Below are 10,386 nucleotides of genomic sequence, written 5' to 3'. Positions count from 1 at the left end.
TGAGTGTGGTTGTATTTTTGTAAGTGTCATGTATTTATCATTATTTTATATTCGTTATTAGCAATTTGGTATACTGTTATTGTTTATGTATGTTATTTTGTATGTGAGCAGTTGATTGGATGGCTGACAGCCTGCAATAAGACATGGTTCCTTATTGGTTAATATAGGAACCAGGGGAGGTATATCAGTGCCTCTCTGAGAGTCTATGGCCAAGCCCTGATGAAGTGTCATGTGACACGAAACATGTTGGTGACGTCATTACGCAGCGATGCACGACCGTGACGACGGTCAGTTTGAGTTGCTGTTGGAGCCCTGCCTGCCACGAGGAGCACAAAGGAGAATTTTAGTGCTTAAGGTCTGTTTATCTTTAACATCTTGCTTTCCTAGCACTTCTCCCTCCCTGTTACAACTAGGGGTTGTGCATTTGGGTGTTTACATTCCTCATTCCTATGTGGCCAGGACTCTGGTGCAATCTATTTGTGTCATTATAGACAAGGTTAATTTTATATTGTTGGATTATATGTATTTTTGTGTGATGAATTACTTTTCTTGATAAAAATATATGTATTAATTCTGGCTTCTTTTGGTTTCATTTTCATGCGCTCCTATTTTTGTTTTTTGTATTGTTGAGTATGCCCCGCTGATCACGGGAGATTGGGACCTGCGGGGTGACACCGGGTAGCTGAGAGAGGGGGGTCGTTTGGAGAGACATCGCGCTCAATACAATATTTTCTGTGTATATAGGTGCAGTGTTGTGTGTATGTTGTGTGTGTGTGTGTGTAGAGATTCTGTGTTGTGAATAGAGGTGCAGTGTTGTGGGGTGTGTGTAGAGGTGCTGTGTTGTGCTGTGTTGTGTGTAGAGGTGCTGTGTTGTGCTGTATTGTGTGTCAAGGTGGGGGGGAGTGCAAAGTTTAGTAAGTGGCTGCATTTTTTATTATGGCTGCAGTGTGTGTGTGTGTGTCAGTATCAGCAGCAGTGTTTATGGGTGTAGCATTTGTGTGTAGCAGCAGAGTTTGTGTGTGTAGAGCTGCTTTGTTGTGTGTGTGTGTAGAGGTGTTGTGTGTGTGTGTGTAGAGGTGCTGTGTTGTGTGTGGTGTGCTGTTGTGTGTGTGTGTGGCAGCAGTTTGTGTGTGTTGTGCTGCTGTGTGTGTGTGTGTGTACACAGAGGGGCGGCAGTGTGTGATATAGATATCTGCAGTGTAAGCGTATATAGAGGTGGTTTCATGTATTTACCATTTTATTTTAATAAAAAAATCTATTTAAATATACAAAAGTGTCTATTATTTATGAAAAAAGTCTACATTTAGCCTATAATAGTAATAATCCCCTCAGAACGGGGCATTACTGGCCAGTAATGCCCTGTTCTGAGGGGATTATTACTTAATTAAAAGCCATTATATAGTACATAGTTCCTCCAACCTTAAGGGATGGCCCCGAGGCTTCACTTTTTATTGGCCGAGCAAAAATGTTCCAACCGGGCGCAAAAACGCGCTGCTTAGTGCATAGCCCCCATAGTTATAACTAAGGTAACCTGAGAGAGCTGGGAAGATAGGGCAGGGGAAGTGATGGGTTACCAAACTCAGAAGGAAAGGGGAGAGGGGTGGAATATATAGGAGAAGTTGGGAGAGGTGGGGAGAGGGGGTGCCAAGGTTATTGCCATTTTAGTAGCTTATTTAATATGTTACAATTTGCTATGTAGTGTAGTAAAAAAATCATAATCATGTAAATATGAAATGTAAAGCCCAAAACACAAGGAGCATAGCACCATCTGACCAGAAGATATCTCCTCTGAGTCTCTTTTCTCCCTGGGGGAAATTCGAGTTGTCAAACAGAGTTGTGAGCTTGGAAGGGGGAAAGGACAGTTTATATTTCAATCTTGTTTTATTCCATATGTCGAGAGCAAATTTCATGGTGCTTAGCTCAGGATCTTTCTGATTAATCTCTTTTTCCGCTATAGCTCAGAATTGGGCTAGAGGGGAGTGGGTTTTTGAGTAGTGTGTTCCAATTGCAACCAAACAATACAAACTTGGGTCTGCATTCCACACTACCACCTGGTGTAATTGCACTGCCTAATAGTATCTTTTTAGGTCTGGGACTCCCAACCCACCTCTGGCTCTGGGGGTTAACATAACTGATATAGCCACCCGTTATTTATTCCCCTGCCAGATAAATTGGAAAAGTTTGTTTAATGATAAATTCAAACAAGGGGGGGAGGGGGTAACTGGAGTTGAAATAATTGATATGCTCTGGAGATGTTAACGCTCAAATATTTAAGATGGGAATCTCGCCATCCATAACTGAAATTTAACTGTAAGAGTTTGATCTCATGTCTGTGAAGGGTTAGGTTTATTGCCTCCAATTAATATCTGTTTATTTTATAGCCTGATATTTTCCCAAATGCTAGACAGGAGAATTGGTGGTTTGGCAACGATGTCAGTGACTTTGATAATGTTAGGATGATATCACAAGCAAAAAGTGAGATGTTATCATTTCTATCTCCAATCTCTTTACCCTGTACAGTACAGTATGTCTTGTTGGCTTTGATTTTTGAAGCTAGAGGCTCTATTGATAATGCAAAAATTAGTGGGGATAAGGGACATCTTTGTCTAGCAGGGGATAATGGCCCATCACGATTAATACAGCGGGGGTCCCTGGTTAAGAATGGGACTCCTGCTGTGTGAATCGTACCTGGCTGCACCTGCCTGTAAGACATGCGCAGTAAGGGGGAGATAGAATCAGTCACTCTCCCTGCATGCTTCTAGCAGGCGATCATGCAACTTTTTTTAGTTTTAATAACACAGTATTAAAGCAGGGAGGGGCTTTCCTCCCTTTAAGATGGTCATATCATGAAAAAAATGGAAACCATTACATGGTATATCCATCAATCGGATTTGTGGGTGTACCATTTGTCAGTCAAATGTGACATCACTGGCCTTACTGTATATAAGGCCTTTCACGTCTCATTTGACCCCAAGGAGCTGTTCGCTCAACATTTCTTGGACCTATTGGATTACAAAGAGAAGGAAGAAAAGGAGGAAGAAAAGAAGAAAAGAAAGGAAAGAAGAAAGAACTCACAAAGACTCATCTTCAAGCAACTGAGGATCATGGACGTCTTCACAACATGCTGTTGAGGATCATTGCATTGTGGGGCAAGAGTTGGATGAGGAGGGTGAATTTTCATCCCGGCAAAGGTAAGAAACATATTGATTGGATTTTATTTATATCTCCCTTTTCCCTACAACAGTTTAAAATCCCTTCATTGGATGAGCAGTGATAGAGGGACTCATGCAGTAAGCGCCGATAAGGGTTTTTTCTGCATTTTTCCACCAAAATTGGATTTGAGATTCAGTAAGCACCGATAAGTGCTCAAAATCGGCATTTTTTTTTCCCGATAAAAATTTTTTCGGCATGCGGCTGGCGATAAGCCCCTTATTGGCACTTTTCGGCACTTTTTAAAATCGGCTATATTCAAGTAGCCCCGATCAGCTTATCGGTGCTGATCGGCACTCAGAAATGGAGATTTCATCTGCAATTGGTCCCGCCAACTAAAGTTGGCAAGTTGGAAAGGAGAACGATCGGTAAGGTTGCCGGAACGGCACTTAGAAAAAAAACCTCATCTCTACATCAATGGAGTCAATGGAGCGGGGACGTATAACATTATAGTAGTGTTTACATTCTATTGCTCATAATACAAATGTGCTTAGCATTACAGTGTGGAGGTCATTCACTTCATCGTGTCACCCCTTACGTTTATTATTTGCATAACATTGTACTTTTATATGTTATCATGATTTGCGTGTCACATTACTCATCATGTTATGATGTGTCAAGGGAAAATCCTATACTCAACGCTTAAAGGAGCAGCTCACATCATATCCAACATGTTACTTAAGTGTGCTTCAATTTATTATATGATGTTACACATTTCACACATCTAACACATCCAGCGTATAGTAATGTTGCTATACATTACAGAATGCTTTGAATGTGTAACGCATGATCAAACGTAAATGTAGCTCTTTGTTTTCATGTGTACATGTACTTTGTGACCTCCCTCTTTTCATGACGTCCGCAATTGGACACTTAATCACATTGCATGTTTACATTGTACACGATGCATTACAATCACTTCATGCTAACTTATACACACATCTAGAATAGTTACTCTTTGTTACACGTTTGAAACTGAATCAATAGCAACTATCCTGATGCCTTAAATGTATGCATATGCACAGTATAATTACTTCATGTGAACATGTGACAATAACATGGCAAATTAGACATGTTGCAGCGAAGTTTTTCAACGTCAATGTCATGGTTGTATCCTAATTAGATGACTGAGTGTTGCGTTCAGAAGTGGTTCATGCATTACACATTCCACAAATACTTTCCAATAAATGCTTGTACAAAGCTTAACGTTACATCATTGTGAAATATCATGATTGGCTGCTGAACACACATAAATAATACTTGTAATAGTAAATGGATACAGGTTGGGAGTCAACTACTTGGATATGTTAATGTAACACGTTGCACTTTAGCAAGTCACCTGACATCATCACATAAGTATTTAAAGGAGGGCAATTACCTGCTCATTCACAGCTACAGACCTCAAAATGATGCGAATGTTTAGGAGACGGAGGAACATTCTATTGCACGAGAGCCTTGCTGATGGAAAGGATGTCATAGGCCAAGGAAGGGACAGGGACAGTGGCAGGGACAGTGACAGGGACAGGCACGCAGACAGGAGAGGGAGAGGGAGAGGTCGAGGGAGAGGGCAAGGAGATGAGAGGAGAAGAGAGAGGAGAGAAGTTGTGCCTCATCCTCGTTTGTACAGGGAGAGAACCCTGTTAGATGGGATGAGTGAGGAGGAGATTGTAAGTCGCTATCGTTTGAGTTCAGCAGCAATCTTAGCTCTTTATGAAGAGATACGGGGAGATTTAGATTTTGTGACAGCCAGAGGTCGTGCAGTCCCTGGGCTTGTTAAAATGCTGTGCTCATTACATTATCTTGCTTCCGCGTCATTCCAGACAACTGTGGGCATAGTGGGCGGGGTGAAAATACATTCTCGCGGGCCTTTACCCAGTTTCTATGTGCACTCAATAGACGCGCTAGGAATTATATTCATTTTCCTACAGAGCACACAGAGTGGCTGGAAGTCAGGAATGGATTTTATACCTTAGCCAGGATACCATGTGTGCTGGGTGCAATCGATTGCACCCATGTTGCTTTGATCCCACCTAGTCAGAGTGAGCATGCTTACCGCAACCGTAAGCATTACCATTCCCTGAATGTACAGGTGGTATGCGATGCCACGATGAAGATTATGCATGTGGTAGCCAAATTCCCTGGTTCCAGTCACGATTCCTCTATCCTGAGAAACTTATCAGTCTTCCATGCTTTCGAAGAAGGCTCTTTTGGACCTGGTTGGCTGGTGGATGAGTACATATTATGATGTGGTAACAAACAACTCTTGTTTTTCTAGGAAATGTTGTATGTTATAATGTTATCACTAATTGTTTCATATGTGTGCACCATGGATTATAGGTGACTCTGGATACGGAATTAGGCCGTGGCTGTTGACCCCGGTGCCAAACCCTCAAAGTGAAGCAGAGGAGAGGTACAATGTTGCCCATATATCTACGCGATCCGTCATAGAGAGGACATTTGGGCTTCTCAAAACAAGGTTTAGGTGACTCGATAGAACTGGTGGGGCACTTCAATATAAGCCTGCTAAAGTGTCTGATATTATCATTGCATGTTGCATTTTGCACAATGTGGCACTCCGCAATAATGTACAAACAGACATACGTCAGGGTTTGGAGGAGGAGCATCCCGTCAATTTACCAGCTGACACTGAGCAAACAGCCAGTGGTGTTGAGACACGTCTGAATGTCATAAACACTTTTTTTTTCATGTAAGCAAATACATATATGTTCATAGTACTACATACATATATTCATTCTTTGTTATGATAAATACATTTGTCCAAATACCATTCACTTAGGAAACAGATGAATATTTTTTGCACACCTTTCTCTTATCTGCTGTGTGGACAAATGCATGTGGCACCGGTATGTCATTCATCTACAGGTTATATTATCCTTCTTATCAATAAAAGTTTTTGTGTGTACGTGAATAAAAAAATGTGTACAAAATTAATACTTTATGTTCATGCTCTTTTTGGTTATGCATACACAATAAACCTACTATGTTCATAGTCATTAGTTAGTGCAGTATGGTTACATACAACGTTATTTTTGCAGTGTGACATGTGCATCACAATGATGTGTACACCAGTGTGTTTTTCATATTATATTTAACGAAATCTACATGGTGTTTCATATCTAACACAAAATAGACACTTTGGGGTGTTGCTTACCTTAATGAACATGTCATGACAATGATTTATATTCATTCATGTTTTCTTTTTCAAGGTATATCACTTCTATGACTGCTCATGGTATGTATTTCAACTCACATCTGTCATAAGATGTGCCAACCTCGATAAAGGTATAGTTACAGGATGTCTAAACAGAACGTATTGAAAAAGATGTGACTATTGAAACATGTCGTTTTTGTATAGTGTACGTGCGTTTAGCTACACTTGGTGGTTAATATGCAGTGTATTTGAAAATCATTAGGGACATTACATAACATTTAATGTAGCAAACGTTACAAATTCCATTCCTGTAATATAGGGGTGGGTGGAGAGAAGGGGATAAACCCTGCTCAAATATTTATTATGGGAGGAGAACATCCACGGATGCACATGAGTGATCTTAACACTCAATGCATGTTTGCCTGAAAACACACCAATGTTTTCAACATCATTTACATTGCAATGTATGTGATTATTTGTTGCATCAATGCATCATCATGTTGATTACTACATGTCACATGTGTATGTATACTTCACACGTGTGTTGATTTGACGTACATGTAACATGTGTCAAAATGTTAACACCATTCAAAATTATAGTTCTTTGTATTCTCAACTTTTCATACTTCATTCGACCCAATGACAATGTTGTTAATATAATTTTAATTTCATTCACGTAAGTTATTCATAATTATCATGATCATTTACAACTAATGTCAACATATGAACGTCAATGACGTGGACATTTGCATACGCACACATTTCAGCAGCAGTGTTTGTGTGTGTAGCACTTTTTGTGTGATGCATGGTTTTCAACGTCAAATAATATAAACAAACATACTAATGTTGATTGTATCATCGGACCCACTTCGCTCTGTATGTGTTGAACGTTTACTAAAAACACTAAACTATAGTTAGTCGTGAGAATAAAATATACACACAAATGTTAATCTTTTCATGATCTTTAACTAACATTCAGTAGCTCATGCATGTTAGGTTAGCACTACAACTTAGGTGAAAAATAACTTTTCACACGAATAAACAGTTTACTATTGTTATTGTGTACTTTCAGATAGAATGTCTACGAGTTGTTATGTAGCATTTACATTCTTTCACAAGTCACACGTCACATTATACAATATAGTAAAAAAATGTGTTTGCTTAGTGAGAATGTTGGTTGCATATATAACAGAGCAAGACATATAATGTTAGTAGAAAATCACCAAAAAACATTAAAAGTTCTAACTTCAGTGCTTAGCAACATCATTATGTTAATTAAGTGCATAATAAATATTGGCATAACCGGATAACATTATGTATTCATTGTTAATCTGCGCACCAAGCATTGAAAGCATTGTTACATATGTATTATAATAGTTGTTCGCTCGTCGTCACAATCATCTAATATAACGAGTGGCTCATCTGAAATCATACATTGATCCCAAGTATTCATTCGCGACATCTGTGAAATACAGCAAACACATGATGGTCAAAGATGGCACATTTATATATGTCTCTGCATGACAACGCGTAACACATCTATATATGGTTGTGGATATTCACGCATAAGTAACGTATATGTTGAAAGTGCAAGGATCAAAACACAGATACTGAACTGTCATTTTTATAATGGCGTTGCTGGCATTACTATGGATATGATATTTATGGTGCCTGTATACATAATAATGTGCGCACACAACGTCAGTTGCGCGCGCACTTCACGATTGTGTGTACTAAGTCTTTGCGCATGCGCTAAACAATGTGTACGCTGTGCGTTGAATACATGTCCCTCCATCGTGCTGCTAGCAGTAAGCATATCATGTTTGTATGTTATGATATGGAAGCGATCTAATTCACTTCTACACACGTACTTATCTAAACTTTGTAAACGGACGTGTGTCCACGGAAACAATGGACGATCAGCCAATGAGCGAACAAAAGACGTGTGACGTCATGTTAAGGTGCCGTGAAATGCACGCAAACACTCCTCCCACTGAATTAACATTGGCCTCCAGCGCTGTGCACGCACCGAAACACTGATGCGCGTACATGACACAGTGCTCTGACCATAACAATAAGCAACGGGCACAGCCAATACGCTTTCACGCATGCACATCGGTTGGGGGTGGGGCTTGCATCCGTAAACCTTTTTAAGGACGCCTTGGGACATGACAAGGGTCCCACGTCATATGTGGCCGACACGTTTTTTTTCTATGTTGCATGCTAAACAATGAGGTGTGTGTGTGTTACAGTTAGTGTAACATGTTGAAATGATTCTTTAAAAGTGATAATAATCTAGGTTTTGTGATTCCGTCAACAATGTGTAGTAATGCTTTGTCATGTAGTATATTGTTATAGGAAATAATGTCTTTGTGCACGCTACATGTAAGCCTGTCTGCAATGTTACGCTGTATCCACACATTTGGCTAACAAATGGTGGATATTAAAAATGTAGACATTTATAATGTGAGTCAAGGCATAACGATTATTGTATTTACCATTCTTGTAGAAGTCAAACTGGTTTGGCTGCAACTGCTCGCTCCAGGAAGGCACAACAGTATCATCCATGGTTGAGGCAACCGTTGAATCCTGAATCACACACATCTCCATGAGGCGGTCATATGTATCTGCAGTGGCTTCTTCAAACAAGACGTCCGGAGGTACGTACAGTTCTTGGTTGTTTTCCCATCCACATTGGTATTGCCCATATAAGTTTGGATACATATCATAGTATTTATGTACATCTTGCATCTGGTCTTGATGAAGGGAGGGTGCAGCTATAGCAGCAGGTATAGCAGCAGACGCGCCAGTCGGTGCGGCTTCATTGTAACTGGTATTAGGCTAAAATATGCTATTTAACAGAAGATACAGTATGTTCCATGGTAATTTTAAAGGATGGGGCAACATGCCAACATCCATATCGTTGATCTAGGCGTTCATGGGCACGCTCAAAACATTCATTTGCTGATAAAGTCAATCGTACAGAAGTTTTAAAATTTGATTGTCTGGATGGTTCATTGTAGTATGGATATTTCTTTTTGATCAAGTCATAGATTTGGCCCACGCTTTCTCTCTTCTCATCAGTTGATTCTATTGCTTCTGAAATCATAAATTTGTATGATTTACGTGGATGGCTGTGCAATGTGTAAGCTTCTGCCATTTCTGCTGTGTTGAAGTGATCAGTGTCTAAGTTGAGCGCATACGGTTGTCTGCTGAATGTGAAAATAGTTACAGTAGAGGCAACGTTTATTCTAACATTTGCCGTAAACTAGCCGGGTTACATTCTGGGTTTGTGCTGGGTATGTGCTGGGTATGTTCTGGGCTAGTTTGAGGCACGTTTAAGGCATTTCTGCAATGACTAACGACCCATAGGATTAACACAGCAGGGATCCCTGGCAGTCCATTTCAGTTTGAATGGGACTGCCAGGGACCCCCGCTGTTAATCTGATAGGCCATTAATCAATGCAGAAATGCTGGGGCTAGTTTAAGGAAAGTTTAAGGCATGTATTCAGAATGTACCTGGGTGTTTCCTGGGTTTTTTGGGGAATTGCCACTGGTTTTTGTTCGAATAAGAGTTGCCTCTACTGTACATGTTATCTTCGTGGTTTCTTCCAAGGTTACAATACAAGCTCTATGTTATACGCCTTTTTTTTTCTCCCACTATAAATGTGTTAAAATAATTGCCACACATTTTTTGTGTAAGATACTAATTTCCCAGTAAACTAAACTTTTATTTGGGCTTACTCAATCAACATGTGCAAAACAAGTTTACGATTTTAATTAAAATAACAATGTGTGTGAAATATTCTACAGTGGTAGAATGAACAGATTTCTGCTTACACTGACCTATAATGACCCACAGACACACATCTGTGTCTGTTTTTCTCTCTCTCTGTTTCTCAATGTTTCAATCTCTGTCTCTCTCTTTCTCTGTCTGGTTATCTCTCTCTCTCTCTTAGACTGTCTCTGTTAGTCTCTCTTGATATATACATATATATATATAT

The 10,386-nt window shown here is 39.8% G+C and overlaps 1 long non-coding RNA gene across 1 annotated transcript; it reads left to right on the top strand.

Moving 5' to 3' along the window:
* The first annotated feature begins 226 nt into the window (after nucleotides 1-226).
* Nucleotides 227-5,765, top strand: LOC142492077 (uncharacterized). The gene is made up of 3 exons (XR_012800718.1): nucleotides 227-355; nucleotides 2,976-3,191; nucleotides 5,548-5,765. It is a non-coding gene; the product is annotated as an uncharacterized LOC142492077 (long non-coding RNA).
* Nucleotides 5,766-10,386: the final 4,621 nt, after the last annotated feature.

This window comes from Ascaphus truei, chromosome 4, assembly GCF_040206685.1.
Source record: "Ascaphus truei isolate aAscTru1 chromosome 4, aAscTru1.hap1, whole genome shotgun sequence".
NCBI lineage: Eukaryota > Metazoa > Chordata > Amphibia > Anura > Ascaphidae > Ascaphus > Ascaphus truei.
The sequence above is the reverse complement of the archived record's forward strand: the minus strand, read 5'-3'. Positions and strand labels throughout refer to the sequence as shown.